The sequence below is a fragment of the Grampus griseus genome (assembly GCF_964374135.1).
Source record: "Grampus griseus genome assembly, chromosome: 2".
NCBI lineage: Eukaryota > Metazoa > Chordata > Mammalia > Artiodactyla > Delphinidae > Grampus > Grampus griseus.
The window spans coordinates 163,079,061-163,103,607 of record NC_139018.1 but is presented as its reverse complement, the minus strand read 5'-3'; positions in this window follow the sequence as shown (position 1 = coordinate 163,103,607).

The following is a 24,547-nucleotide window of genomic DNA, read 5'->3' as shown; positions in this document are numbered from 1 at the left end:
CTTGAGCATCTTTCAAGAGATATCTCAAGCATTTTTATAAACATGTGAATTTACACATTATTTTTTCCTTATACATATGGTAGCATACTTTACATAATCTTCTTCACATCTTTTTTTTCACTTAATGGTATGTCTTGGGTATATCTTTTAATATCTCCACATAGAGTTTTGTTTTGTTTTTTTTAAATTTTGGCTGCATAGTATTTCATGGTCAGAAGTACCATCACTTCTAATTATGATACCCTTCTTTCACTTTGGGTGTGTAGAACTTGCTTCAGTCCACAAAATAAGGTACTACATTACTAAACTAGTTAGAAATGATAACCAGATATGATTGTAACTGATATTTCATACTTAAGATCTATATAATAATAGCTATTCTCAAAAAAAAAAAGAGGGCTTCCCTGGTGGCGCAGTGGTTGAGAATCTGCCTGCCAATGCAGGGGACACGGGTTCAAGCCCTGGTTTGGGAAGATCCCACATGCCGCGGAGCAACTAGGCCCGTGAGCCACAATTACTGAGCCTGCGCGTCTGGAGCCTGTGCTCCGCAACAAAAGAGGCCACAATAGTGAGAGGCCCGTGCACCGCGATGAAGAGTGGCCCCCACTTGCCGCAACTAGAGAAAGCCCTTGCACAGAAACGAAGACCCAACACAGCCAAAAATAAATAAATAAATAAAATTAAAAAAAAAAAAAAAAAAGAGAATGAGATCCAGCTACATGTAATATGAGTCTTCTACCTTACAGGCTACTTTGAAGAGACAAACAGTTAAGACTACGAATGGGAGTTGGGGGAGGGGGCTGGAGGGGAGGAGCACACACACAACGACACATGTTGCCACAGAGATTATCCCCAGGCTTGGAATGTTCTTTACTACCGTTCTTAAAATGTTCATTCTGCTGCAGCTAACTAGCCATCTTCTACACCAGATACTATTCCATACCACGGAGGCGCCATGCAATAACTCCCAGCTAGCACCTTATACTGCTTTCGAGGCTTTAAGTCTCTGATCTGCAGGTATCACAGTAAAGAAATGTAAACATGTAGGAAAAGAAAAATGTAATTACCTGAAGAAGTCATCTATGTCTATGGCATGGGCTTACTTGTCACTAAAACCTGTGCTGGTTAGAATTTGCTGAATTTTATCTGCTATGCTGAAATCTTCTGGTATTATCTATCAATATAAGATTCAGAATAAATGACCAACATATCCTTAAAAAAAAAAGTAGTACCATCACTTCTTTAATCCTTTTTTAAAGTAAACTTAGGGACTTCTCTAGTGGCACAGTGGTTAAGAATCCGACTGCCAGTGCAGAGGACACGGGTTTGATCCCCGGGCCGGGAAGATCCCACATGCTGTGGCGTAACTAAGCCCGTGCACCACAGCTACTGAGCCTGCGCTCTAGAGCCAGTGTGCCACAACTACTGAAGCCCTTGCACCCTAGAGCCCGTGCTCAGCAACAAGAAAAGACACCGCAATGAGAAGCCCAGGTACCGCAACCCACAACAAAGAGTAGGCCCTGGCGCTTCCCTGGTGGTGCAGTGGTTGAGAGTCCACCTGCCAGTGCAGGGGACGCAGGTTCGTGCCCTGGTCCGGGAAGATCCCACATGCCGCGGAGCGGCTGGGTCCGTGAGCCACGGCCGCTGAGCCTGCACGTCCGAAGCCTGTGCTCCGCACCGGGAGAGGCCACAACAGTGAGAGGCCCGCGTACCGCAAAAGGAAAACAAAAACAAAAACAAGAGTAGCCCCTGCTCGCCACAACTAGAGAAAACCCACATGCAGCAACGAAGACCCAACGCAGCCAAAAATAAATAACTAAATAAAATAAATGAAACTTAGATTTTCTAATATTTTGCTTATAAATAAAGCTATAATATCTTTATACTTATGTAGTTTTGCAAATGTGCTGTTTTTAAATTAAAAATGTATTAATTAATTTTTATTGAGATACAGTTAACTTACAATATTTTTAAAATTAAAAGAATTTTTTTTGGTGTTAATATGTTTATAGGATAAATCCTTGAGTGGAATTGCTAGGTCAACATAGGTGTGCTTAAAATCTTTTTTTTAAAAATTAATTTATTTTTATCTTATTTTTTGGATGCACTGGGTAGCTTGTGGGATCTTAGTTCCCCGCCCAGGGATCGAACTGGGCTCTCGGCAATGAAACCACAGAGTCCTAACCACTGGACAGTCAGGGAATTAATTCCCTTAAAATCTTAATAGCCATTGTCAAGTTACCTTCTAGACCGGTTGTACCAAAGTGCATTTCCACAGACTAATTTTTTTTTTCCCATGCAGCACAAGCTTTGTTCAGTGGCCAAAGAACACAGCCTAATTTTAATCTTGAAGTACAGATTGACCCTAGATGATTGAAGGATTTAGGGTCAGCCGGGCAGCTGAATTTTGGGTTACATACATCTGTCTGTTAGGTATATCTTTGGGAACTTTCATACCTGTGGGTACTCTTGCGGATCACACCAGGTGGGCATCATATATCTTCTTATGTTCTTCATTAGTTTCTTTTGCTGGTTTCCTATCCTCTGTCCACCCTGTAAGCTTCTTTCCTTCTTGCTTGTATGTTTCCCTGGGTGATTTTCTATGGCTTCATGCCTCATGGATGCCTTCGAGATCTGTACCTTCAGATGCAAACCCATGGACTCTTTGTTCCCCTTTGTATACTGTTGTGTGCACACTAGGAAAGTCCAGGATGCAGACAGGATTAAATTTTGATGTTTTTGAAGGAAAGTGAAAGGGATGTTCTATCCTACATGAGGATGGGGTGCTGTATAAGCTTCAAGAGAAGCCAATGACTGATCAAGATTGAGCAACCTGGGCAACCACCAGGGCTTCCCTGGTGGCACAGTGGTTAAGAATCCGTCTGCCAATGCAGGGGACACGGGTTCGAGCCCTGGTCCTGGAAGATCCCACATGCCGTGGAGCAACAAAGCCCGTGCGCCACAACTACTGAGCCTGCGCTCTAGAGCCCGCGAGCCACAACTACTGAAGCCTGTGCGCCTAGAGCCTGTGCTCCGCAACAAGAGGAGCCACCACAGTGAGAAGCCTGTGCACCTCAAGGAAGAGTAGTTCCCACTCGCTGCAACCAGAGAAAAGCCTGCAAACAGCAACAAAGACCCAATGCAGCCAAAAATAAATAAATAAATAAATAAATTTATTTAAAAAAAAAAATCCTGGTGACCTTTTTCTGCCCTCAAATAACTTTAAGAACAGTTGGACATAAAAACTTCAAACTTTACATATTCATGGCTCTCTGAGGAATACAATCACTGTTAGCTTGAGAAAAAGCTGAGTATTTTTTTTAGTTGGAAAGCTCTAATATTACATGTTTGCACATGCTTGGTACGTTACTCTTAGTCTGCTGATGAAAATTGATATGAGACTTTTATAGCATATGTGTAGATGCTGGGTTTTTACTTTATTTACCATGTCTTAGAACTTACAAAGGCATATGGAATTTATGCTGTAACCTTTACAATGAAGTTCAAACTTTACATCTGTTCAGCAATATAAAAACAGAGATCCTACCACGACACTGCAGAAGTCATATAGAAAATCTTACGAAGGTGACTCCAAGAACTGATCTCAGTTATGTTCATACCCCATCAAAGTAGGCCTGAGTGTTCTGGCACTCCATGGGAAAGGTTTTTTTTTTGGAAGGCTTCATAAGAGATTTTCACACACATTCCGGATAGAGTCCTACAAAGACTGCCGATTGCTAGTGTGGTCAGCCTTCTGACACTTGGAGTTTAAAAATAACTTTCATCAGAGTTCTATTTAAAACATGGAAGGTAGTTAATTCTTCACTGCCTCAATATATAACCCCCTGAATGTTTGGCCATCGCCCAAAATGCAAGCCCTTTGTATCGTCTTCTCCTATGGTTTGAGGTCCATAATATTACACATTCTCTTTTCCCCATTCATCTACCAAATGTACTCTGGTCTCTGGAATCTCTTCCATCATAAGCAAACCCTCCTGTACTCTAAGCCTCTTTTCGGAAGTCTTCCTCTATTTACTCAAAGAGATGCTACTCCTTCTTACTACATCCCTTACGGTTGCTGGCAGTGTTATTTTCCTGGTACTCTCCATCCCTGTAAAAATCTTCGTAATGCCAAAATAATAAAAGAAAATAAAAGTAAAAACTATCCTTAACCCCCAGCCACGAGATAAACATGGTTGCATTTTTGACTATATCCTTCAGAACATGGGTATTGATAATATTATGTGTATTTTTTTGCCATATAACAATATACTATAAGTTTCTTTTAAGATTTTTACTGTGAATTATTTCAAATATATACAGAAAAACATAAGGAACTCTTGCATATCCACTAGCTGGTTTTATGAGTTTTAATAGACAATCTACTAGTTATCTTCTGCTTATCACTCAAGGTTCATTCTTTACCTTTATGCAGCCCTGCAGAGGGCCCCAGGAGGCTGGCCAGTCTGGACTGATCCACTGCTTTGTTCTCTGGCTTCCACCTGGTTTGGCTCATAGGAGGAACCTGCAGGGGGAGATGGAAGGTGGGAGGTGGGTGAGGTCAGGGCGTTTATTCCCTTCACTCTCCAGCTCTATCCAGGCTGCTTGTTGGCTAAATCCTTTTACTCAAAGCCCTGGTTCCTATATGACAGTCATCTCCACCTAGCTCCTCTCTCTCTGGGTTCTGATAATCTCTTCACACCTAGGGATGAGACAGCTTTCTGCTGTGATTAGTCCCAGGATACTGTGCTATCCCTTGGCGGCTTTCTCAAATGCGGTACACAGCTGTTATGCGTTCAATGATGTCCTTCCAAAACTCTTATGTTGAACTCCTAACCCCCAGGGCCTCAGAATGTGATCTTATTTGGAGATTGGATCTTTACAGAGAGAATCAAATTAAAGTGAGGTCATCAGGGTGGGCCCTGATCCAATATGACTGGTGTCCTTGTAAAAAGGAGAAATTTGGACACAGAGACAGACAGACAGAGGGAAGAAGATGTGAAGACACAGGGAGTAGAGGGCCATCGACAAGTCAAGGAGACAGGCCTGGAACAGACCCTCCCCGCACAGTCCTCAGAGGAAATCAACCTTGCCGACACCTTGATTTTGGACTTCCAGCCTCCAGAACTGTATAAACAATAAAATTCTGTTGTTCAAGCCATCCTGTCTGTGGTACTTTGTAACAGTGGCCCTAGCAAACAAATACAGCACCTTTATAAATAGTCCTTTCATTAACATTTAATTATCCAGTTTGAGAGTGATAGCTATTTCCTGTTAGAATTGGACTGATCTAGATCTATAATCTATCAATCTATGCTTTATTTACTTCAGATTTTTTTTTCTTCTGTTAAGGAATTGAACAGTGGGGATTCATGAACTGCTTTCATGTCAGTACACGTTTGCACAACACTCTGAACATATTTAGGGAGCCTGATCTGGAGTACTCCTCTTACATTGGCCCACGTCTAGACTATTTCCACTCACATGGAGGTAGGACGCCTCTGGAGCTCTCTGTCCCTCCAGGGTGCTGTGATTCATTGGCTCCTTTGACCAAAATCACCTGTGGAATCAATTGGTAACAGTGCTGTTTCTGTGCATTATGAATGTTTTAATCACCCCCAAAATTAGACCAGTAAGCAATCGTTGGCTTACTGACAACCAGCACATCTGTTTGTGGAAGTCTCTTTTATTATAAAGAGGCAATATATTTGTCTTAGCATTTCACCTCAGGCCTTTTAATTTCCAAACTGTCATTTCCTTATTTGTCTCCAGTAATTCATTAAATCCTTTTTTTTTTTTTAAAAGAACACCACTAAAGAAGAGGAAACTTTTGGTGTTCCTGATTTTTAAAAAGGGAACAAAAATGCAAAAAGCTTGGGACTTCCCTGGTGGTGCAGTGGTTAAGAATCCGCCTTCCAATGCAGGGGACATGGGTTTGATCCCTGGTCAGAGAACTAGATTCCACATGCATGCCACAACTAAGAGTTTGCATGTCACAACTAAGGAGCCTGTGAGCCGCAACTAAGGAGCACATGTGCCATAACTAAGTAGCACGTGTGCTGCAACTAAAGGAGCTGGTGAGCCACAACTAAGGAGCCCGCCTGCTGCAACTAAGACCAAAATAAATAAATTAAATACATTTTTAAAAATGCAAAGTGCTTTTCACTGGAAATAACGTATTAAAACAAATAAAACTCTTCTCTGCCAAATTAAATTTTAACACTGTCCTAGGTAGTGAAATCAAGTTTCATGCTCACTTGCCTACCTTAGGTAATTAGCAAAGCAGTTCTTTTAAACAGAACTAACTGAAGAAGAATGAGCAGTTCAGGAAAAAAGAAATTTAAACAGCCTTGGGGAAAATATAACTGGAAATTGAAAATTCAGTCCACATTACATTTTGAGCTACTGAGTGTGATTTGACTATATGGAAGCGTGGCCTGGTAAATCCCTCCAACCACCGTCCATCTTAAAACATGGCACTGAAAGCAATGCTTGCCACTTAGGTTAGTATTTCACTGTGGCTTTCAAGATAATATGCTGTCCATTTTTAAATAACATTTAACATGTTCATCTCCCTTTGACTGAGCACTTACAGCAAAATTATTAGTGCTTACGGCTTGCTGCAGACAGTATTTATGCTGTTTCTAGAAGCCACTTTTATCTGTTGGAAAAAAAAAAAAATCCCACCGCAGGATTTCCAACCTTTTAGGCTAACGTCTGACTCTATTAGCTCCTGAAGAGAAGAACCATAAATAATCTTCCCATTTTACATTCTATGCTTTTAGCTCAAGCATTAATCACAGAGGTTTTTTTCCTTTGCCTCATGAGAAAAACCAGTCTTACAGTTTGAAAATTTGGTTTACAAAATATGGTTTGTAGGGTAGGCAGGAGCGGGGGTTGGACATAGACAGAAGAAGGGGTCTTTGCTGAGCTTTCTGAGGAAAAAAAAACCTTGGGAAAAATGGGCCTTTTTCCTTCCAGCACCAAATAATATCCCAGAGAGCTCCCTAGTAATACATTTAGGGGAGAGGAATCATATTAACTCTTTCAGGTCAGAAGGGTGCTATTTATTCATCACAGTAACAATGCAGTCAAGTCACCCTGGGGCCCTGAGCAGCTTATGTGGCTCTGGAAGAGCTTAGTGTTTAAACCTGCCCCACAGGGTAACATGAGAACAAGATTAAGGCTGGTTAACCTTGTTTCTCTAAAATTCACATGCATACAATTTAATTATTATTATTTTTGTTCTTCTTGTCATTGAAGTGACAGGTGTTCTTAGATATATTTTATTCAGTAAATAGGCAGTTCTTTTTCTTACAAGGTGATCGTGGGAGAGCAGTTTTTTTTTTTAATTTTTTTAAATTTTTATTTATTTATTTTTCGGGAGAGCAGTTTTTAACACAATTCTATACTTTTCTCCTTTTTTTTTTTTTTCCAAAAGACACTACATCATCCTTAGGAGTTAGCCTGGCAGGGCTCAATGGTGCTAGTTCTGGTTCAGCCATTAATTCCCTACATCATTTGCTCTTGAACTAGGTTTATGCTAGGTCCCTAACATTTCTGAGCCTTGAAAATTGCTTGCTTGATTTGATGTTACCTACTGACAAAATTTGCCCTTTGATTTTTTTTTTTTTTTTTTGCGGTACGCGGGCCTCTCCCTGCTGCGGCCTCTCCCGTTGTGGAGCACAGGCTCCGGACGCGCAGGCTCAGCGGCCATGGCTCACAGGCCCAGCCGCTCCGCGGCATGTGGGATCTTCCCAGACCAGGGCACGAACCCGTGTCCCCTGCATCGGCAGGCGGACTCTCAACCACTGCGCCACCAGGGAAGCCCCTGTCTTTTGATTTTGTTAATGCTTCCATATTATTTCTGATATGACTTAGGTTAGCTCAGACTTTTAAGGAACAATTTCAATTGACTTGGATTAATAGCAGTAATAATTTACTAAATGGCAGTGTTATTCATCCTTAAATATATACCTGTTCTTAAAGTCTCCAATTTCTGTAACAGCTGTAAGTGGGAATAAAATGACTAAACTACCACATACAAATTTTTCCTATGCTTCTCAAAACTGCTTTAACAAACAACACACCGTATTAGTTTTTCTACTTTTCATGAATCTGGAAGAACTTTATCACAGTTTTAACTTCAGTATCTTTTTTAATCTCATTCTGTACACCATTAAGCAGCTAGTCTCTCATAATTTAAATATTTTTGTCCCCAAGAGACTCAACTTAATTGATAAGTAAAGTAAAACATTCTTTCCATTAAGGAGTAGTGTTATTTCTTCTTTTCTGATAGCATGAACTATAGACTCCCACATTTCCTCCTTGCCTTGGCTACTTGGGTGCTTAGAACAAAAGGCTATTCTCAATTCTTAGAAACATTTTTTCTTTTTATTTCCCTCTCATGATTCTGATTTTCTTTGTGTTTTAAAGCTTTAGTATAGATATCTTTGTTATTCTGATCATTCTGAGAATGTGGTGGGCTACAGATAAAAACACTTTCTAGGTGTTTTTCATAAATCAGTAGATCAACAAGTATTTATTGAGCAAATGGAATGTTGTAAAATCTATATCAAATGATCTGAGGAATGACTTGCTTTTCTAGTGCTTTGGTAGAAAGTTCCCTGGCATTTTGACATGACAGGGAAGGGGATGGGAAATCTGCAAAAGTTAACATTCCTTGTCAGACTAATGGAATGAGGACTCAAAATTGCCTGAGACTGTAGATTAAGATTGGTGCTCACTGCATACAGAATCCAACAGAGCCGGCTCTGCATATTCACGGGGGGGGGGATAGGTTCCAGGACTCCCTCAGATACCAGACTCTGAATTCGAACGTTCCTTATATAAAATGGCCTAGTACAGTTGGCGCTCTAAATCCTTGGGTTCCACATCCCGGATTCCACCAACCTTGCACTGATTTTGTTCTAAATTGATCTGTGGTTGGTGGAATCCGTGGATGTGGAACCTACGGGTGGAAGGCGGGGTCGGGCAACTGTAATGTTGGTGCTGAAAGAGGGGAACATAAAGGTCAGAGAGTCCCATTTCCTCATTTTGTACTGATTCCCAGTGACAGTGTTCAAAACATGCTACCTTAAAAAAATGGCACCTTGGCATATGGAATATTTTAAGCTGAAGAAATTTGAGGAACAGAAGATGCAGGAAGTATTCTCTGACCTCTCCATCTCCCCTGAAGCGCGTTTTGAGATCCTCATGTGAGAGATGTCCTCTCCATTCCCAGAGGAAAGGACCATCCTTATCTCCCAAGACGGAGGGACTGTGAGAGGGATTTGAAGATCAAGCCTTGCTGTTTCCCCAGTTTTCTACCTTTAGCTTGTATCCTTTTGTCCTATCAATTTTTCTACAAGGTTACACTCTTCATCAAACTTAAGTTATAAAAAGGCTCAGGTTTAACCACTTCTTTGGATTTCCATTTCCTTATGAAGGCTCCTGTGTCATGTAAATCTTATAGTAAATAAATTTGTATTCTTTGCTCTTGTGAGTCTGTCTTTTGTCCCTCCAATTTACAGGGCCCCAGCTGGAGAACCTATTATGGGTAGAGGAAGAGATTTTTCTACCCCTACACTATCTCCCCAGACATTTTTAACATACTTACTTTAAACTCTCTTCCTAATAGTTTTACTAAAATCAGTTCTTGGGTATAAAGGATCACCTTTGTCCTGTCTGCTGACTTTTCCTCAGTGGTTTATTTTCTGGTGTGGTTTCTGATTTTTACTGTGAAGTTATTTCAGCAGGGGTTGCTCTGTTTTCTATGAAAGTCTCTTGAGCGTTAGGTTGTTGGAGTATTCCTACAGAATGGTTTTGCTTTTCCCCCTGACTGGGGACCTGTGGGTTCCATAGTGTCAAACCAGTTTATACGTTAATTTTTCAGCCTTGAGGTCCCAGTATCATGCAAAGAGTGTGAATTCCAACCTCATTTCTGCACACGGCAAAGCCCTGGGTTTCGGATTTCTCTCCAGTGACTGTTTTTCTATTCATGGTAACAGCAAGTTTCCTTGCTGCTTCCTCAAATGGGTGGGCCAAGTTTTTCTAGGCTCCATTTCACAAGGGCCAGCCCTGTGTGAGTCCTGGCTTGACCTAGAGTCCTCTACTCCCATCCTCACATAGGTGTTAATGTCACAAACTCCAGCTGTTAAGGCTTATATTCAACTGATTCCCCTGTGAGCATTTTGACTTAGTTACCATCCTAAATTTTGCTGCATTCCTAAGAGTTTCACTTCTTGATCTCAAGCTCATTTATGTCTTAACATAATAAAACATTAATACAGCATTCCTATGAGGTTGAAGTGGAAGGATTTCTTACATTGGCTCAGTCGTCAAGTTGACTAGAAAAGCAAATTTATTAATGGAAAATAAGGCCTAAAAAGACAGAAATATCTTGCAGGTGAGGAATATAGTGTTACGAAGCTAAGGTATAGATCATGCCATACATACTCAGATTCTACTTTCTTCAAAACCTAAAATACCTAGATTTTTGCCTTGTATCCTCGGACCAAAAAACAAACAAACAAATAAAAACAAAACAAAACTCCCCAAAACAAAACAAAAAACACTATATCTTCCTTTTTTAATTGCTTTTACTTTCAAAATATCATATGTCATTACTTTGAGTATTGTACTTGAATTGAATGATAGAGGTGGTAGGAACACAGCGATGCCTTGGGAAATTACTTGCTGATACTATTTAATTGGGATCTTGGATGAGTTGGAGGAGAATTTGCAATAGGTGGCATGATAAGGAATTTTAACGGTCAAAAATGTCTCATAGTAAGAAGAAAGAAAGACGCAGTGGGCTTCCCTGGTGGAGCAGTGGTTGAGAGTCTGCCTGCCGATGCAGGGGACACGGGTTCGTGCCCTGGTCCGGGAAGATCCCACATGCCGCAGAGCGGCTAGGCCCGTGAGCCATGGCCGCTGAGCCTGTGCGTCCAGAGCCTGTGCTCCGCAATGGGAGAGGCCACAACAGTGAGAGGCCCACGTACCACAAAAAAAAAAAAAAAAAAGAAAGAAAGAAAGATGCAGCAACATCAAACTGACCCAGAGGTTTGAGAGGAAAGCCTAAAAGATCAGAACAGAATTTGGTGAGATGTTCACACAACCTGTTAAGTGATAAGGGGAAAACAAAATTTAAGCTCTCTGGGTATGGACATGGGAAGTTCCAGCTGATTGGTGGGGGCAGGAAATCCCCACCAACATGGTAGGCAAGCAGGCACCTGGCCTGATAAACCTGGCTCAAGTTAGGATCATCCAAAGCACCAGCAGGTCCCAAGATCTGGCCAGAGATTCTGGACTTCAGCTGCAGAACCAGCTGTCTCAAATGGTGACTCTGCCCCACTCCATGTATAAGTAGAGGAATAATCGGAGAATAATCCCAGTCTCATCGTAAGGAAAAATCAAGGGTGCTCCATATTGAAAATTCTTGGCCATGTGTTTTAGGAAGAGCAGAGAAGAATGGACTTTTGGAACTGGAAATGGGACTTATTTGAAACAGCTCTTTTTACTGGAATGAACATATAATTTGGAATTAATCAGGATTTGGTTCTGACTTCAGGTTTTCCCCTTCTGGTTCTATATACTTGGGCTAATCGTTTGACCTTCTTGAAACTCATGTATTTCATAGGTGTTTCATTAGCAAAATGGGGATGATGCAAAATTGTTTCTGTGAGAATTAAATAAGGTACCTGGCACCAGTAGACTCTCAATAAATGGTAAATATTATTTGGATAAATACTTCGTAAGAGGTGAGTGTCAATACTGAGGAAAGTTAAGAATGTGATGTCCTTAAAGAGATCACGATTGACCCTCAATCTAAATTAGTCCGCTCTTACATTCTCTTGAGAATAAAGCTCTGTATTTTCCCTTCATAGCATTCGCTGCTATTGGTAACTGTGCATTTATTATTTCTGTGACTGTTAACATAGCATTTGCAAACAGTGCTGAGGGAGATTGTGTGAGGGCTGGGAAGAACTCCATGTATCCAACCAGGGCAGTTCCTGCTTGGATCTGCTAGTTGTTCTTTTGAGGGAGCAAGGGGCTCAATGAGACTGGATTTTCCAATTTTTCATATAACCCAGAACTCTGACTTTTTGTGGGAAATGTCCCGGCCTTAAAATGTAGGTAAATAATTCAGTTGAAAAAAGACATGGTGTGGGCCAAACAAAATTCATTTGTGGGTCATGATACATCTGAAAGCTGCCAGTTTACAATCTCTGGTTTGTATCTGTCTCCATGACCAGAGCTATGACTATGTTATGTTCACTACTGTTTGTGTACTGCCTGGTTCGGGGGGGGGCACATAGTGGGCACTAAATGTTAATTGAAAAGAAGAGAAAGAAGAAAGAAAGGAAGGAAGGAAGGAAGGGAGGAAGAGAGAAAGAAAGAAAAGATTACAACTGGATTTCTTTTTCCTTTCTGTAAAGAATTATGTTGGAAAAATTGCCAATATTGAGAATATTATTAAACTCTGGGCAAGTTGACAGATTTCATATTTAGGAGTTTTAAGTTAGTTAATATAAACTGTAAGAAAGAAAAACCACTCACTACCTCTCTGTATTATTTTCAGGCAAAAAACAGAATTGTGAATTTGTTGCTTTTATAACCAAATATTAATAAAAATGAAAATGTTTTGACTTCAGAAGCAAAATTTGCCATATATATCATATTGAACAAACTGTTGGTTTGCATATTGTCAAACCAATTTTTATCTACTGGGAAACAGACTTTAATCTCTGACATCAAGTTTTATTGTGTAATGAGCTCACCAAACATGCTGAACTGCGGATTTCCATGGTAGTATGATATGTGTACTGATTTGAACTCTGGAAGTCACTGCAGCTGTCATTTGGTGTAAAATAGGATAAAAAAGGGGGCTTTGGGGAGCTTAGATTTCTAGAGCTAATGGATGGTGGGGAAAACCTCAAATGCTAGATTATTTAGAGACTGTCTAAATTGAAGTGGCTATCTTTGACATACTTGTGTAAATTTAAGGATTCCTAGAGATTTGTCTATGGGGACAGAAAATATGCATTGGTAACTAGAGTGGTCTGCTGATCAGATTACTGAATTGCAAAACTGAAGATCAACAAATGTTCCTAATAGATACTTATGGTGAATCCTGCACTACATTAGGCACCATAGCCCAAAAAGAAAGTATTACGTGTGGTAGTGGAGGGGCCATCTCTATACTCAAGGAGTTTATAGCTTAGTTGAGGTGCCAAGACACATAACTGAGGAAGGATAAAAGACTCTATGATTAAGGGCTAAGCCATGTGTTAGACTATAAGTGTAACAGGAAATCACAGAGTAAAAATCACAGCAGGCTTCATAGATTAGGCAAGACATCAACTAGTGCTTCAAGAAAGAATGGTTATGATTTATAGAGGCTATCTTGAGCCTCTCTGCTTTTGAAAGTATGCTAATTTCTGTCTTGGGTTTTTCTTTAAAAAAAAAAAAGTTGTTTCCTTGTCTACTATCAATTTACATATTTAAAATATTTTTTCTCTGTCACATTTAACCATCAACAAGTCCTAGGGTTTCTTTATTCAAACTGGGTTTCTTACCAATAATACCCTAGTTGAGGACTTTTCAACGTCATACATAGATTTTGATTTGTCTAAGTTCACTCAGCAAATGGGAAAGCCAAGAGTAGAACCCGGGTCCTGGGCTTTGTCTCTGACCTGGTATGGTATGGCCCGCCTTCCACAATCTCAAAACAAGCTCTACTGATGGGTTAAACAAACCACAGGACATCCTTCTGATAGAGTACCATGCAGCCATCATAAATTATGATTTATACTTATATTTACTGTTGTGGAAGTTGTTCACAGTGTATTGTTAAATAAAGAAAGCAATTAGTAAATATGATACCATCTTTGTAAATATATATCTTTACGTATATTTTGCATGGGAAAGATCTGGTGATTTTATTTAAATCATTAACAAGAGTTGCTCTTTGTACTGGGATTTTACATAATTTAGATTTTTTTCTTTGTAATTTCTCATTTTTTGACATTATTTATTATTTGTGTAACTAATAAATGTTAACATCCTCTCCTTCAGAAACCACGAAGAGCTCCTTATTGCTTACGCCAGTAATTAGAAAGATTAAAAACCCTGGTTGCATATTTTAATCACCTGGGTTATTTAAAAAAAACAACAGGGCTCAGGTACTTCAAGCCGATTACATTAGGATCTCTAAAGGGTAGGGCCCTGGCTTTGGCTTTTTGAAAAGCTTTTTAGGTGGTTCTAATGTGCAACCAGCATGACCTAGGAACACATTAGAACTGTAACATCTCAGGTCCTACCCCAGATCTACTGAGACAGAAACTCTGAGACTCGGGTCCAGTAAGGTGTGTAAAAAGTCTGCCAAAGTTTGAGGACCATAGATATAGGCTGGGCTTGACCCTCACGCTTCTTCATCCAGCCTTGACCTCTCCAAACTTACTCTATTGCTTTCCAACCCACAACTTGCACTCCAACCAGGCGAGCTTACTGTATGTCTCCTGAGCTTATGTAGCCAAGTCCATCTCTTCTCCCATGCTCTTCACTCTTCCTGGCATGCCTGGTTGCTCTCCCTTTGAGCCATCCAAATTTTAGCCATTCTTCAAGGCCCAGCTCAGGTCTTCCAACCTCCGTGAAGACTTTCTGCAGCTCTCCAGTCCTCCCACTACTACATCTCCCTCTTCTCTAACAATGACTTCTTCAGTAAGTGTTTTTTTGTTTTTTTTTTTTTAAACAGGGTTCATTATTCATTTAACAAAACTTGCTTTTTAAATTTTTATTTATTTTTATTTTATTTTTTTTTTGCGGTACTTGGGCCTCTCACTGTTGTGGCCTCTCCTGTTGCGAAGCACAGGCTCCGCACGCGCAGGCTCAGTGGCCGTGGCTCACGGGCCCAGCCGCTCCACGGCATGTGGGATCTTCCCGGACCGGGGCACGAACCCGCGTCCCCTGCATCGGCAGGTGGACTCTCAACCACTGCGCCACCAGCGAAGCCTGCTTTTTTAAAATTAATTAATTTATTTATTTTTGGCTGTGTTGGGTCTTCGTTTCTGTGCCAGAGCTCTCTCTAGTTGCGGCAAGTGGGGGCCACTCTTCATTGCAGTGCACGGGCCTCTCACTATCGCAGCCTCTCTTGTTGAGGAGCACAAGTTCCAGACACGCGGGCTCAGTAGTTGTGGCTCACAGGCCCAGTCGCTCCGTGGCATGTGGGATCCTCCCAGACCAGGGCTCGAACCCGCGTCCCCTGCACTGGCAGGCAGATTCTCAACCACTGTGCCACCAGGGAAGCCAGTCAATAAGTGTTTATTTTGTTCCCATTATTTGTTTTGTTGTTGTTGTTTTTTGCCTGTACTGCATGGCTTGCGGGAGCTTAGTTTCCTGACCAGGGATTGGACCGTGGCCCCCCGCGGTGAAAGTGCTGGACCACCAAGGAATTCCCTCATTCCTATTATTTGTGAAGCATTGAGTGAAACTGAGAAGAACTATGTCAGGGTCCCTTTAAAGGGCTTTAACTTGTTTATATATGGGATTAAAGGAAGGAAATCAGTTGTTGAAGGAGATGAGATGACAGCTGATAGGATGAGAAGTTAGGACCTGTGAGAAAGATGGTTAGAAGAGCTGTGAGGCAGGGGCACTGGCAACCCGAATGTGGGTCACTTGCTCCAGATGACAGTTGAAGAGAGGAAAGGAATAAGCTCCTCCAAGTACCATGTCTTTTAAAGGAACACATTTTTATTCCTATTTACAAAAGTAAGGGGCTTAGCGTAGGAAATTTGGAAAATATAGAAAAACAAACAAAAAAATCACTTGCGTTCCTACTATCTGAAGATAAACACTGATGCTAATTCTTTCCTCTTTATCCTTTGTCTTTAAAAAATAACTCAATGTGGGCTTCCCTGGTGGCGCAGTGGTTGAGAGTCCGCCTGCCGATGCAGGGGATGCGGGTTCGTGCCCCGGTCCGGGAAGATCCCACATGCCGTGGAGCGGCTGGGCCCGTGAGCCATGGCTGCTGGGCCTGCGCATCCGGAGCCTGTGCTCTGCAAAGGGAGAGGCCACAACAGTGAGAGGCCCGTGTACCGAAAAAAAAAAAAAAAAGACTCAATGTGAATAGCCATAGATAAAATATATTTTATAACAATATAATCATATTTAACATTGTAACCTGAAAATTTTACTTAAAATTTTAAGTAAATACGATTTCACATATTTTCATGTCAATTTTTAATGATCATAATATTTTTCAGTGGTCATGGACTGCTTCACAATTTAGCCAATCCTTCTGTTGTTGGATTTTCTCCCCCATTTGATCATTTTTCTACTTGTGGGTTCCATCTGTTCTCTTAAAATTCTCCTTTAAAATGCTCAAGCAAATGTTTGTGTATCACAAAATATTTCTTTAGCAAACAATTGTATAATTGCTTGGGAATCCACCTCTTTCTCTTCTATCACCCTTCTACAGATTTTGATCATCCTTCTGAGAAATTTCCTCAATGTTAGTTTTCAACTCTTCCATTGAATTTTTAGTTTCTGATAACGTATTTATAACTTCTAAAAACTTTTTCCTGATATTTCATCTTTTTAGAATATTCTATTCTTGTTTTGTGCTACAATATCTTATCTGAGGATTTTTATTTGTTTTGTTTTTTAACACTTTCTTCCTACATAGTTTCTTTTTCCTCCAAGTTGATATTTTCTTTTTTTTTTTTTGTGGTACGCAGGCCTCTCACTGTTGTGGCCTCTCCCGTTGCGGAGCACAGGCTCTGGACGCACAAGCTCAGCGGCCATGGCTCACGGGCCTAGCTGCTCCGTGGCATGTGGGATCTTCCCGGACCGGGGCACGAACCCGTGTCCCCTGCATCGGCAGGCGGAACTCTCAACCACTGCGCCACCAGGGAAGCCCCCAAGTTGCTATTTTCTGTTTGTTGCTTTGGTGTCTGTGAAGTTAGAGGGAATAGTACACAAGACCACCCTCACTTCTGATACCAACTGCAAAAATTCAAGGGTTCATGAGACCACCCTTAGGTCTGATAACTCACTAAAAGGACTCACAGAACTGAAAGCTATGGTTTGGGACGAGGAAGAATGAGAGGGTGTGGGATGATGAACCTTTGATTCCTGGATGGCTACAGGGTCATCCATGGTATGGAACTGCAATTCTACTGCCATCAGTTACTGGAGGTAAAAGTTAACAATGGAATTTAGAAATGATGAATCCAACTCCAAGGAGCTGGCTCACTGGTTGCATATAGAAATGCAAAATAACAAGAAACAAGCTAACTATACAATCCCTTGGTTATTATTCTCTGAAACAGCTAAAATGAAGTTAAAGGAGAATGTTAGGGCAGATCCTGACACGGGACCAAGCTTGGACTCTGAGCTACAGCTGCTAGCCTCTGGGTCATTACCAAAGCGAAAAGTTATGTTGAAATAACAGATAGTGAAGAAGGTTAGAGTGATACATAAGAGAATGGGGAAAGAGAAAAGGGAGAGTTAAAGAACTCATCCCAGGGGACTTCCCTGGTGGTCCCGTAGCTAAGACTCCCCACTCCCAGTGCAGGGGGCCCGGGTTCAATCTTTGGGCAGGGAACTAGAGCCCACACGCATGCTGCAACTAAGAGTTTACATGCCACAACTAAAGATCCTGCACGCAGCATAAAGTTCCTGCATGCCACCACTAAGACCTGGCACAGCCAAATAAATAAATATTTAAAAAAAAAACTTACCCCAGCAGGATAGAACTCTTTAAATGGTGATTAAGAAATGGGATGAGTAGGGACTTCCCTGGTGGTCCAGTGGTTAAGAATCCGCCTGCCATTGCAGGGGACATGGGTTTGAGCCTGGGTCCAGGAAGATCACACATGCCATGGAGCAGCTAAGCGCATGTGCCACAACTACTGAGCCTGCACTCTAGAGCCTGCGAGCCAAAACTACTGAGCCCGTGTGCCACAAGTACTGAAGCCCATGTGCCTAGAGCCCGTGCTCCACAACAAGAGAAGTCACCGCAATGAGAAAAGCCCGTGTACCGCAACAAAGAGTAGCCCCTTCTCGCCACAACTAGAGAAAGCCCATGCACAGCAATGAAGACCCAACACCGCCAAAAATAAATAAATTAACAACAACAACAAAAAGAAATGGGATGAATAAAGTGGAATTGATATGGTCAAAACAAAGGTCTTACTGCAGCACTCTTGGAACTTGGGTGGGTTGACGAGAATCCCTGAAGGTCCCCCAACTCTGAAGGGTTCTAAACAAGTCTGCTCTATATATCCTAGTTTTGAGAAATTTAAAAAGCCAGGAGACAAAGATGACAAACAGAAATCTGATCTCCAAACCCCCACGTTGATAATCAAGATAAGGATTGACAGGGGGGCCTGGGTCTCTTGGCCTGACCCCTGTCTGAAGACTCACAGTCATGTGCACGTGAGTGGGTAGAATGGTGAGAGGGTGGAGAAGAGACTTTCCTAGGATTCCTGGACACGGGAGCCCAATGCACTGTGATTCCAAAATCTGTCGGTAAAGTCCTAACAGGGCTACACTGAGATTGGGAGGATGTAGGAATGCAGTGGTTGATAGGATCAAGGTAAAAATTTGGATGAAAGCTGGAATGACTGAACAGCTTCCAGAAAATTGGAATGTTTGTGTCTCCTTTACCTGAATGTACTATGGGGATAAATATTGTGTCTGGCTGAGGAACATGTCTCCTATTTTAGTATTGTAAAACAAAAGTCATGTAAATCTGCCCTTCAGCCAATGTTGATTTGACATGCTCAGTGGAAACCAACAAGATTGCCCAAGCCCACACAGGTTGTTAATTTGAAAGAATATAGAACATCTGGTGGACAAAAAGTTTATTACTTTAATTAATGCCCTGTTAGAAGCTTGAGTGCTGGCTCAGACAAATTCTCTCTACAATAGCCCTGTGTGAAGCACAGACTGAGGCTTATGGTAAAAGCCAGTGATCACCACCCAGCAGTGACCACTGGGATTTTGGACCATAAAATTCCCATTTGAGAGATTACTAGCTTACTCTCAGACTTTAATTGAAACTGCCTCTATGACCGCGGGATATAAAATAATCTTGAAACCTGAAATACCCCAAATGTCTTGGGTGATGTTGAAGAAACATTCTGGGTTTAACCCTGGCTGTCCAGTGGTTAAGACTCCGCCCTTCCACTGCAGGGTGCACAGGTTCCATCCCTGGTTGGGGAACTGGATCCCGCATGCTGAGTGACAAAAAAATTAAAAAAAAAACAAAACCCAAACAAAACAAAAAAACATTCTAATGGGGGAGGGCCGTGCCCAGAAGAATTTCATAATAGAATGGAAAGGGTCTGTACAGGGACGTGTTATCATGGGAATGCTAGGTACTCATTGTTTTGTTGTAAAAAAAAGCCTTGGCAAAAAAACCAAGGAGTGGCCTGTATAGTAAAGAATTTAATTTTGCTCTAAAAATGTTCTGGCCTTTGCCTTAGGCTTCTGGGAGGTAATCTCTTAGCTCTTGGAATGTCAGGCTGATAGGATTGTTTTTGTTTGCCTGGGGGCTTTGAGCCACGCCAACAGCATGATTTAGAGTGGGTGTTTTGGGTCCTGTCAAAACTCTGGACAGACAGGGTGAGCTTCCCTGGTTGGCAATAGTCTGCTCACTGCCACACATCATCCCTGGATGCCATGGGGAGAGGACAACGAGAAAACTCTGCCCTGTGCACTTCCTCTCTTGGCTGATTTTAATCTGTATCCTTTCGTTGCAGTAGACCATAACTGTGCGTAAAACAGCTTTCAGCATGTTCTGTGAGTCCTTCTAGCGAATTAAAGAAAAGCCCAAGGGTGGTCTTGGGGACCTCCAAATTTACAGTTGACGTCAGAAGTGAGGGTGGTCCTCTGGACCGTGCCCTCTAACTGTACAGTGTCTTTCATATTAGACGGCTTCCTTGGATACCTGTTGATACTCGAGTGTCAGCTCCCACTTAAGCATGGATGGGTAAAAATCTGTGTGTCGTACCTACACATGGACTGCACTTCACATTAGGCTGGCTGTTCAGTGGGAAACCTCCACGTAGATGTTTGCTCTTGGACTGGTCACATTCTATAGAGAAGACTTGTCAAATACTGCTTGAGGGAGGTGCTGATGGTCAATGTTCTGCAAGCCCGGGAGAAAGAAAGGTGGCGTCTCAGCATCCAGTAGGCATATGCTAATGAATCCCTCCATTTTCTTCTGCTTTCAATTATTCCTTGGTGCCCCCCAGTCCCAAGCCCCTTGCCTTTTCCCCGTTTGTGGGGATGAGGCAGTAGCTTGATTGTTTATAGCTGGCAAGGGAAAGGAAGCTCTAATTGCTTCTCAGACAGACTTTCAAGTCTCTCTTTTACTCTCCTTCCCTGCCTCACCCCTGCCTCCATTTCAGATCCATTTCTAGCAGTGTCTGATGCCACCAATTCCCAAGCCTTTTGGGGCTTCTCGGCCGTAAATCCAGTTGTTTCTTGACTTTCTTCACTGTCAGTTTAGGATTTAGTTTTTTCAGGGTGCTAAATCATTTGTCGGTTAATAATCTGCTTTCCGGCTTTCACAGTTTTCATGCTTTGTTTTCTCTCCTATTCTTTCTTTTTTGGGGGGTTGGTTTATTGATTTAAACCCTCTGGGTGAACTGGGTCACATCTATTGGTTCAGTAGGTTCTGAGATAGGATTTCATTTGATTTTGCCTAAGATTTTTAAGACTGGGGCCAGAAGCAAACACTCTCAAAACTGGAAGGGATGTGGGAGATCATATATGGGACTTGCCCCGCCCCTTCCCACAAGCTGAAGTCGTGGCCCTGACGGGGGAAAAGACTAGCTTAATATCTCACAGCCAGAGAGGGGCGAGGCTGGGACTGGCTTCCGGATCTGGTGATTCCTAGGCTACCAGTTCTTGCTGCTAGGGACAAGAAGGAAGCCCCCAAACAGAGCTCAGCCCGAGGTTTTCAAATGAAGGTCCATAGAGATGTGCTGGGGTTCTGGATACGTTTGGCTTAAATTTCATTTTAAAGTAGATTTAAAGCACTCGTGTTTATATTTTGCCCTTTTTTTTTTTTACCAATAAAACACTACTTTTATTGGATTAAAAATCCCTATACTGTCATTTTAGCATGGTTTTAGGAGAGAATAGACATAAATGCAAAGGTTCAATTCTTCCATCTTTGCCCAGACATCAGGACTTTGTTTTCTGTATCTTTCTTGGCTTCCACGATGATGCAAGGTGACAGCAAGGACATAGAAGATACATAATGGTGTTGCTGACTAACTTCTCAGGAAGTAAAGTAAAGGCGGTCCAGTAAAACAATCCCTTATTTTTTAGTTGGGTGGGTGATAGGGTTTTACATTTTATCCTTGGTAATGTGCTTGATCATTCCTAACATAATGGAAAATGGGGAAAAAAACAAAGTATCGGGGTAAGAAATAACAGAAGGATGAAAGGCTACAAAAACAATGAAGAGAAAACAAAAGTGAGAAGATGCCCTTCCTCTGGCTTTCAGCTCCAACCCGGCCCCACCTCCTTTTTCTTTTTCTTTTTGCGCTTGAGGAGCATAATCCAAATAAGAATTCATTTCAACGCTTAGTAATAAAAAGAGAAAAAGAATCACCTGCTTTTAAAATTCATAATAGGTCTTTAAGGAGAATTAAGATCTTATATTATTGATTAAAAAGACTTAAGAGATAGGGCTTCCCTGGTGGCACAGTGGTTGAGAGTCTGCCTGCTGATGCAGGGTTCGCGGGTTCATGCCCCGGTCCGGGAAAGATCTCACATGCTGAGGTAGCGGCTGGGCCCATAAGCCTGTGCTCCACCCACCCACATACCGCAAAACAAAACAAAACAAAAAAAACCCCAAAGACTTAAGAGATAGTATCATGCCTCAAGTACATTGTTATGTCTTAAGAAATACAACAATTACATAGAAGGTGTAGACCTTGTTTGGACCCTGGTTTGAGCAAACCAACTATAAAATGCCATTTTTGAGCCAAATCAGGATATTTGATTTTGGTCTGGGTATTAGATGACATTAATTTTGTTTGTATAGCTGATAATATTGTGGTTATGCATATACATAAATGCCCTAATTTATACAGGTGCATGAAGACATGCTATATGAGAATTACTTGAAAATATTAAGATATTACTGCAAGTGGACTTCCCTGGTGGCGCAGTGGTTAAGAATCCGCCTGCCAATGCAGCGAACACAGGTTCGAGCCCTGGTCTGGTAAGATCCCACATGCCGCGGAGCAAGCAGGCCCGTGCACAACAACTACTGAGCCTGTGCTCTAGAGCCCGCGAGCCACAACTACTGAAGCCCGCGCGCCTAGAGCCCATGCTCCGCAACAAGAGAAGCCACTGCAATGAGAAGCCCGTGCACCGCAACGAAGAGTAGCCCCCGCTCGCCGCAACTAGAGAAAGCCCACGCGCAACAATGAAGACCCAACGCAGCCAAAAATAAACAAACAAAATAAATTTATAAAAAAAAACACAAAAGGGTAAAAAAGGAGGAAATGGGGCTTCCCTGGTGGCGCAGTGGTTGAGAATCTGCCTGCTAATACAGGGGACACGGGTTCGAGCCCTGGTCTGGGAAGATTCCACATGCCGCGGAGCAACTAGGCCTGTGAGCCACAACTACTGAGCCTACGCGTCTGGAGCCTGTGCTCCGCAACAAGAGAGGCCGCGACAGTGAGAGGCCTGCGCACCGCGATGAAGAGTGGCCCCTGCTTGTCGCAACTAGAGAAAGCACTTGCACAGAAACGAAGACCCAACACAGCCAAAAATAAATAAATAAATTAAAGTACCCTTAATTTAAAAAAAAAAGGGAATGAAAATTTTTAGGCAAAACAGCAAATGAGGTCATGGATGCTGACTCTATTTGGGAAAGGGAGCTCTGGAACACATGGAAAATGTGTAGAAACAAAATGAGACTAATAATACTAACAGTAAAAATAGTAGCTAAGATGCATAATAAATAGGCTTAGCTATCTTGCTGCTATTATCAATAATATAGAATAACTGCAAGATCTTACTTCTCCTTAAAAAGTTTTTTAAAAGGTGATTTTTAAAAAATTTATACTTGCTGCTCTATATCAGGCACTATATTTATCTCACTTATATGATCCCAACAAGCATGTGAGTTAGACACTGTTAATGTCACCTTTTTACATATGTGGAAACTAAGGTACAGAAATCTTAAGTGACTTGCCCAAGGCCCCATGCCCGGGAAACAGCAAGCGAGGATTCTCGTCCTGCCTGGAGACCATACCATTTACCTTTAAAATCCTGACCAAAAGAAAAAGAAATTATTTTTGGAATGCACAAAACCATGGCTATTTTGACCAAGGAGATTTCTGTTCAATGTTTTATAGATATAATTTATGGTACATTGAAAAAGCAAAAATGCACCAGAAGCCCAACTGCTGTGCACGTAGTTTCTGGAAATTTGTAGGATAACTGTGTTCAGAGTCACCTCTAGCAGTTGTGATTTGATTTCTCCCAGGTGGAAAATATGTCCTTTCCCACACAGTAGTGACTGCCAGGTAAACTCAGTGTCCCTTTGCTGCCCAAAGGGGACTCCTGGGAGAAGAGGAGAGGTTGGCTACAACTACAACATTTGACACCAGCTGGCTCCCCTAAACATAGGGCTTCTGCTACATTTTAACACTTTTTTTTTTAGTCCATGGCAACAGAACCATTACAGAAATTAGCTGCTTTAGAGTAAGACAGCAGTGGATGAGACAATTGGAAAATGAAATCTATTTGGGAAAGTAGAAGCATCCTATAAATGAGCCTTTCTGTTCATCCTGAAGTGTTCTGTCCATTGCACTTATGTGGGCCTACAGTTAACGAAGCTCTTTTCGCATAAAAAAGCAGAAAATGCTCTTTTGAAAAAAATAAATAAATAAAAGGAAAGAAACAGTAGTGATTTTTAAAAATGCTGAATCCTAGGTGTAGAGGGCTTAAAAATGACTCAGGTATGTACTTCGTGCCTGTGTTTTCAACTTTTGACTCTTGCATGAGCAGGAAGAGTAAGAACCAATCTTGTTGATATAAACGATGTCCTCACCCACGGTGCATGTCACAGGCTTCACTAGGCGGCATTTGAATTGTGAATATTGCAGTTGTAGAAAGAAGAATGAAAATAAAAACAAGGAATGAGGAAGATGGAGGAAGATTATAGGTTGTGTCCATGCAGTTTATGGCAAAGGAAAGCAGTGGCGTCTGGCTCAGGACAGGGGTACGTGCAGGGGATAGCTGCAGGTAGTAATTGAAATTTATATAGACTTTGGCTAAACTGTGACCACCACCCACATTATCCCCATAGTCTCCCAGGTCAGACATCATACCATTAAGCGTGATACAATCGGTCTCACAACAGGGGCTACTAGTTAGAGAGAACTGAAATGCTTGATGAAAACAAAGGACAAAAAGAACACCTCCATGCTCAGAAAGAAAAAATGGAATTGGTTTGCTGCAGGGCCTCTGGACATACCACGTGACAATGTAAGGGGCGTTTCCCCCT